The sequence below is a fragment of the Canis aureus genome, chromosome 1, assembly GCF_053574225.1.
Source record: "Canis aureus isolate CA01 chromosome 1, VMU_Caureus_v.1.0, whole genome shotgun sequence".
NCBI lineage: Eukaryota > Metazoa > Chordata > Mammalia > Carnivora > Canidae > Canis > Canis aureus.
Genome location: NC_135611.1, coordinates 7,446,258 through 7,454,896, shown reverse-complemented (window position 1 = coordinate 7,454,896; position 8,639 = coordinate 7,446,258).

The following is an 8,639-nucleotide window of genomic DNA, read 5'->3' as shown; positions in this document are numbered from 1 at the left end:
TGGTAGAATGACAGTACTGGTTTCTCTGGGTAGGAGTGAGCATTGATGGTGGAAGAAATTGACTAAATTATGAGAACACAAAGTGGAGAGAAAGTAGAGGATCTCAGCTAAAGAGAAACATTTTATTGTTATAATAGATCATCATTTTTGGTATTCTTATCTACTATTCTGTTCCTATTTCTCCCATCTACTACCTCCAATTCCTCCCATGATCTGTATGATCTACACTCCAGAGAAGGAGAGTAACACCCAGCTCCTGGGCAGACCCAGTTTTCTGTCCCTCGTGCTTGTGCACGTAGAGCTCCACATCCAAGAAGTTTCTTTCTTCCTGTCGCTGTCTTTTCCTCCATCACATTGGCCAACTCCTACTTACCTCTCATCCTTCATGTGTGAACTTCAGCTTCATTTCCCCAAAAATTGTTCTCACAACAATTTGGCATTCCCCCCATTTACCATGTCTCATTTTGCTCTAATTTCTTATTCTAATTGTTTACATTTCCTGTGAGTGAGTAGTTACCACAAGACTAAGCCCAGTAAATGATGTGCCTATGGTTCAGCAGTTAATTTCAGGCTCACAGCATAACAAATGAGAAAGTCAGAAAGATACCTGTCTCTGAAGACGTCTCCCTATCAATTGAGTGACCAATTGAGCGTTGGGTGAAAAAATGAGTTACGAGGGAAACGAGAGATAAGAGAGAGAAAACCCAACTTGCCTGATGTCAAAGCCTCTAATTCTATATATATATATAAATTAGGGGCACCTGGGTGGCTCAGTGGTTGAGCATCTGCCTATGTCTCTGCCTCTCTCTCTCTCTGTGTCTCATGAATAAATAAGTAAAATATTTAAAAAATAATTATAAAGAAAGAAAAAAGGGGGGAGAGGAAGGAAAGGAGGAAGGAAGAAAGGGTAGAAAGGACAGAGGCAGGGAGAGAGAGAGGGAAGTGAAGTTCGCAGTGATTAATTATACACTTTGGGGAAGACTTGAGAAACTGGGAACATATCACTGGTACCACTGATAACAAAATTGATCATATTTTTTCTGTCTGTGCCAGATATTTTTCTATGTATATACTATAAAGCTAAACATATATTGCCTATTATTTAACTAATGTGATTGATAATTTATGTTATCCTCAGGATAGGTCTGGAGAGAAGGAATTTGAGGACATATTGATTGATGCGAGGGACAGAGTAAGAGGGTTAAATCTCCAAATTTTGTTTTACTTGATTTTTGACTGATCAGAAATATTTGTAACAAATTTCTACCACTAAAAGTACTATAATATAAGCAATATGCAAATAAAGCACCAGTAGTGGTTATATTACAAACCAATTGAAAGATAGGATGTAATGTTTATGCAAAATAGTGTGCAATTTAGCTTACTATTCCATTGTGCTGAACTGGGAAGTAAATGGCTAGCTCTTTCACATCCTCACTTATATAATCTACTGCACCATACTGGGAGAAAAAATAAGAGCACCGTAGCTCTTTCTGGGTCTATTAGACTTTCTTTTTCATATCATAAAAATCTGAGGTGTGGAGAGTCATATAGGAGTTGGCCTGTTTTCTAATGTTGCAGGTGAGGCAATGGACATGTCCGGGAAGGGAAGTGAGTGGTCAAAGATTACATGCTTATCAGATGCTTTGCTACTACACAGAGCTATAACTCACTTAAAGTAAAAGTCAAGTAATATTTAATAGTGTGGATTATGAGAGCAGGGCAAGTTTATCATGTGACTACAAAATTCTGCTCTGTGCTTTTTCTGAGGAGGATTTCTTAGAATGCATGTACATTGTATCACACATCAGTAATAGATTAAAATTAAACCAATCAGAAAAGTACTAGCAATGATATTTATCTCTACCTTTCTATATTAAGGATGCTATAGGCTGTGGCAAATAACATCCACCACCACAATAAATCCAAGAAATTGTGTGTTTTCAGTGACCATATGTTTGAAATGAATTAACTTAATAAATGAGTTGAGCTAGTCTGTTCTACATCAAATTTTATTTTTCTAGTGATGGTCTACTGAGAGAAAAAATGTATTAATTTCCTCTGGTTGTAACAGAGTACCACAAATTTAGTGGCTTACAACAGCAGGAATTTATTCTTGTATAGCTCTGGAGGTTAAAATTCTGACAAGGTATCTCTGTGCTAAAATCAGAGTTTCAGCAGGGCTACATTTCTTCCGGATGCTCTAGGAGATAATACATTTCCTTGCCCTCTCCAACTTCTGGAAGCCTTATGCATTCCTTGGCTCTTGGCCCCTTGCTGTGTCTTTAAGCCAACAGTGTAGCATCTTCAAATGCCAATCTCTCTGACTGTGACCTCTGATTCCATAATCATGGTGCTTCCCTCTTATGGCATCTTGGTGATGACAGTAGGCCTCCCAGATATCCAGAATAATCCCCCAAAGTCAAGATCCTTAAAAATCACATCTGGAAGTCCCCTTTTCCAGGTCAGGTAACATACTTCAGGAACTCTTTTGAACTTCTTTTTGTCCATTACATGGACATCTTTTGAAAGAAGATATTATTTAGCCTGCCACAGACTCTCTTGGTGCACATGGCGTCTTTTTAGGAGAAAAAGTAGAACAGACAGGTATTTCTAGGGTATGTTTAGTGTTTGCTGTTGAGAAGTCAATCCATTTGTCAATTACTAGTCTTGCTACAATTTGTTCTGCAGATTTCTATTTTTTTCCATGCATGTACATAAGAAATAATTTTCTTATTATATGTAAGATTAGGTACCATCAGAAGATAGTTATTTGAAATTTTGTGAAACTATTTCTTAACAGCATTTGGTTTCAAATGGCAGTTTGGTTTATTATTATTATTATTATTAATTATTATTATTATCATTGTTTCTAGGAATTCCAAGAAGAGATTTTTTTTCTCATTTCTCTTAAGGTACTAATTTTATCAGCAACTCATGAGCAAGATTTATTTTTCTCTCTCTCTCTCTCTCTCTATATATATATATATCAGAAATGAAGAGAGGTTGTGAACATATCCTGCTTAGATATATTGGATTACCTCTGAGGTGTCTTAGTTTAAATTGAAGTAATTAATTATAATACATGAATATTTATGAAGTTATTGCACCAAATACGACAACAAAACATGGTATTTTGTAATAATAGTTATATTGTTCTTCAGTGGAATGTAGCAACAATTTAATAAAATTGATGTGTATTATGAACTTGCTCTGCATATTGGAGTAGAGGTTCTATAGAAAACAAGGACTGCAGAATGGCCATAAGTGAATTGGGGAGACTAGAATTTTCAATAAAACTTTTCCTATACAGGGTATGGTGTCATATCAATCACATTTTTATTATATGTAACTTTACTGAAGCACAAATAATAGAGTTACTATTTGTGCACAATTTATGCGTGGAAATAGGGCATAATTTCTATGCTTAATAAGTTGTCTTACTGAATGACTTGGGCAGTGACATAAGATGCAAATCTCTCCCTTATTAATTTTGAAGTATTCTTAATTGGGGCATGGTACTGGAAGAGAAGATTGTATATACTGTCCTTTGAATTCTAATGCGTTTTAGATGTATTAGACCTTGTGTGATCTGATGACCTTCTAATAGAACATTAAAATTTGTCTTATATATCATGAAATTGTTTAAAGGTGATTTTTATTATACACTTTTTTAGGTCATAATTTTAGTTGCAAAAATTCCTTAAATTTAAATTTATCTTTTTATAACAATGGACAGATAAATGTGACATCTGTGTATAAAATTTTGATAGCAATGTTCAAAGTACATCCACCCTCAGTTATGCTAATTTTAAATAACTCTAATCTATCAAGCCATTGTATGTGGTGAAGATTTATAAGAATGTTGAACTCAATTCAAATGTAGCAAAAATATGTAGGAATATATGAATCTAACACTGCACATCCTGAGGCAAGTTGCTATTTAATATACAGTATGTGTTGCTTGAGTATTATATTCAGGAAATTTAAAATGCAACAACATATAAAGATGTTGTTTTTCTTTAAGTGATCAAGGCTTAATTGAATAAGTCACTGTTTTTTTAAAAGTCATTATTTTATGAGTCTAAATAAAAAATATTCAGTCTCATAAATCAAATGGAAATCTCAAGCACCCTTATATACACACAAACACACACCATAGACTCTGAAGGACTATCTGAGCTCTCATTAATTCTTGGAATGTGCAATAAATCTGGAGGAGCACAGTATCCATATATTTTGAAGATTAGAAGTAAGTAAATTCTACTAAGCAGATGGGAAGAGATTATAATCATAAAAACAAGAAACTTGTTTCATGTTAAGGACAAGATTACAGCAAATTAACCAGGCTATTTCTTTGTCTAGTCATCAAATTGTCACAACCAGATTCATTAAAAATATATCTACATTGATCATCAATAAATTTTTATCAATTCTACACTAATCTCTAATGGGGGAATTTGAGTATATATAACATACAGGGCTCAATAGAAACTATCCATAATGATACCTGTCTGGCAACTGGAAATATGGAGCAACAATTTAAAAATAAGGTCAGGATGTGGATAAAACTTTAGAGATATCCTTATAGAGGTGATATGATAAATTGCAGAGTTAAGTAAGATTACCAAAGGGATGAATATATACAGCAATAATTCCCAATATGTGGGGTGCATAATAAACACAAGAGTGCTTGTTAGAAAATGAGATTTTTTTTTTTTTTTGTTAAAGCTCCAGGTTTTCTGATTTGGTAGTTCTGGATCAGAGCTGGAGAATCTACAGGTGCATAAAATCCCCTTGGTTATTCTAAAGCAGATAATTATGGATAATGAGAAAATTGCCAGGAAGTTATGAAAAATAAAGACAGGTGGAACTTTCTAATGCATTTATATTGATAGATAAAGTCGAGGGGGGGGGCAAAAGTAGAAGATAGAGGTGGAAAAACAGAACAAAGCAAAACACAATAAACTTCTAAAATATGTTATGGAAAACTAGAGAATCTTAATGTCACAAAAACTAAGGAAGAAGAGTTATAGAAGGATTAGTTAAGGTTTTTTGATATTAAAGAAGTTACAAAGAAAGTTTTGCAAATATATGGATTTGCAATGATGATCCATGATGACATCATTTTGTACAACATGATGAACAGAAGAGAATTATTAGAACTTACAGAATAAAAAAGCAATCAATATGGATGATTCTTTTAATATGTGATGACAAAGAGGGTAAAATTAGTTTTGGGAGATGTTATTTTTTTCATTGTTGTAATGTTGGGAGGAAAGATAGTATATTAGCTAAAGTAGGACCCAGTAAAAGAGGAAGAAGTGAAAATACGAGAAGAAATAATAAGTGCAGCTTTGGAGCAAAGGCAGAACCTAAAATGCTCAATTGCAGAGATTCTCTCTGGAAAACAGGAGTTACGTGTATATTTGTATACATGCATGCTGACATGTGTGTGTGTTACACGGGTGATGTGTATATATATATGTATTATTATATATATAAAACATATATGTATAATTTTATTTCACTGAAAAATCAGAATGAGTTAATTTGAAATAGATGGAAGAGTTGTAGAACACCACTAGTCCACTAGTGTGGACTAACTTATTAGGTTGTATTATTTTCTACTACTACAAAAAAAAAAAAAAAAAAGCAAATAAAGAAAAGAGGAAAAGAGTGTGCATGGGAGGGCAGCATGTTTTCACAAATTCTGACATTTTGGAAGCAGGAAAACAAGAAGTAAAAGTGGTGGTCTACCCACAGTCAGGAACTGTAAAGACCGGAAAAGCAGAATGCTAAGAGGTGGGTTTTTTAAGCACATGAAATTCTGCACCATGAAACAGTCTGAGCAGAGTAGAGGAGGGAGGTGGACTCCATAGACAGGAGAGACAAGAGCAGTTGACAGACCACAGTCTGGTGAAAGTGAAGGACTGTGAGCATTGGATAAAGGGATAAGGGGGGAAGTTCTGATACAAGTAATAGTCTGCACTTAGTCTATAGTATGAAATGCCATTTATCTGACCTTTCAAAGAGTATGAAAAGTGGCAGAGGTGGAAGTTCCAGTTTCAGAGTTAAAAAAATAGTGATCTTAATGCTACAGCATCTAAAAAAAATAATCAAATACTATTTTTTTCATTCCTACATATGTTGATTTCTGACTAGGTGGGTATCTGTTTGATTTGTAATTCTTTCAGTAGATATGCTATGACTGCTTTTCAGAAATATTCCAATTTTTCTTTTGGGTATACATTTGCATAAAATAAATTGGAAACATTTTCTCTATTCTTTTTGTTGTCAAGGTTAGAGAATTTTGAACATTTTGCTCTTTATGCCTATCAAGCATTTGCTATATGAAAGTGCATAGTAAACACCATTTATCCATGATTGTAACATTACCACGTTTAAGAGAAATATGGACTTCTTTCAGAGAAGGCCATCAACACTCAATAGATTCGATATTACAAATGTGTGAAACAACTTCCAGATCTGTTTGTACGGACGTTCTTTTGTCTTTAGATGACTTTTCTTACAGCACATGATACAATGACAAGTATCAGTTATCTTACAAAATTTTTTAGTTTCCTGATCAAAATGCTATGCCTGACCTACTTAATACATATAGCATAAGAACTATATGTTCAGAACAGAAGATAAACTAAAGGCTTCATTTGTACATATGCCCTACATGTGCTAAAGTGATAGATTATATAAATTTTCCATTTGTCTTAGGTCCCAAGTTAATGGAACAAAAGTCTTTAAGCTCTCCTAACTCATCTTATTTCAAGTCATGATAGTAATATCACTTAAAGCTCAATAAAAAATATAAGCTAAAAATACAAAAGATATGTTTAAACCCTGCATTAAAAAATCTATAGCACTCTAGAGCACATAGGAAGTCATGCATTTTTATGCAGAAAATGTGCATATAAATACACATTATATATGTATTGTTATATACACTTATAATATGTATACATATATAAATGTGCATGGGATAAATGTGATAAAATATGATATCAGATATACTGCATTTTTATTAAGTAGTAATACTTAATAAGTATTGATAGAGAAAATAAAAATATTTAGATATAGATATAGCTGAAACTCAGATGGATCTAGAGAATATTCTTATTCACATTCTAAAAGATCATCCACATCATGTTTTCAGTTAGTTGAGCTGAATTAAGAATAGCATACCCATAATCAAGGAAGCATTCCATGGGGTGGAGTTGAGATTTGTTTAGTTTTTGCTAAATCAATAATGAGCAGTGATTTAGCAAGTGATAAATCTTGATAATGAAATAAGAATCCATATAGGTAACAAGTAGCAAATAGTACCTTTTATTACAGAGTGAAGACATGCCTTAAATTGTTAAATTCTGGTATTTAAACAGTAATGTTTACTGTATCTTTTGCTGGAACTGGATTTATATTTGCTTTCAACACCACAAAAAAAAAAAAGTAGATCAATACTGGTAATAAATCTTTAAACGCTTTTTAACCTTACAAGTTCTTTATATGCTGAAGGATGATCAATAAGCTTGGCAGAAATACGGTATGTGATTCATCTTTTAAGATAGTGTTATTCTATGACATAATGCCAATAACTCTGAATGTAAATGCCAAGATCAATTTTGTTTCTGAAAAATTATTCAAACAAATAAAGTGATATGAAATAATCACATTTTTAAAAATATACTAGATTAATTTTAATGAATATAATATTTAACTATTTTATCTGTGACTTTTTAGAAAAAAATACAGTAACTTGAATCCACTACAATTTTCTTCTTTTGAGATATTAATAATTACCAGGTTGTATCTATAAAAGTGATATCAATTCAACTATGGATTTTTCACTTATATAGAATATGACAATTTATTTTTTAGTATTCTAATCCAATGAAAAGAAGACATTTATTTTTCAGCCTCAAGAAAAAACACAAAGACAATAAACCAAGACTTTTTGTATTTTTTTCCCAAGGAACACATTTTATCTCATTTTGACAACTTTTTTAAAATTAATTTTTATAATTATATTTGATTATACTCATGTACATGAAATTCATAACAGAATCTCCCAGTCTATAGTTACTTTGAGGCAAATAACAATTTTATTTTATCTTATCTTCCTAATATAACAATAATTTGGATAATAGAGCTAAGATTTCATATGCACTTGTATTATTTCCCAATAGATAAGTTTTATACATTTTTTAAAATTCATAAAATTTTACAGCATAAAAATTGAATCTTAAAGTCTGCAAATGAAAACATTTAAGAGGTTGGAGGATCGCAGCACAGAATGCAGACTATGAGAAAATAATTTAATGTTTACATATATATTAAATTACCTCACTGAAGGGGGTGAGGAGGTTGTCGACCTAAGTAGCTTTAGAAATGAGTGGATTTTGTGACATTAAAGGTGAAAGGAATGGTACATTAGCACAGTACTCAAATAGATCATGATTTTTCCTGCAGGAGTATAAATTCTGAATCCATACACATGTGTACTGGAATTGAAAAGTAAATGAGTGACAGAAGATGAAAGTCAGTGGTCTCATGTTTTTGGTTTAGTTTGGTTTCTATAGGAAGTTATTTCCTTTATTATCCAAATGTTTCTTAGTTGAAAGAGG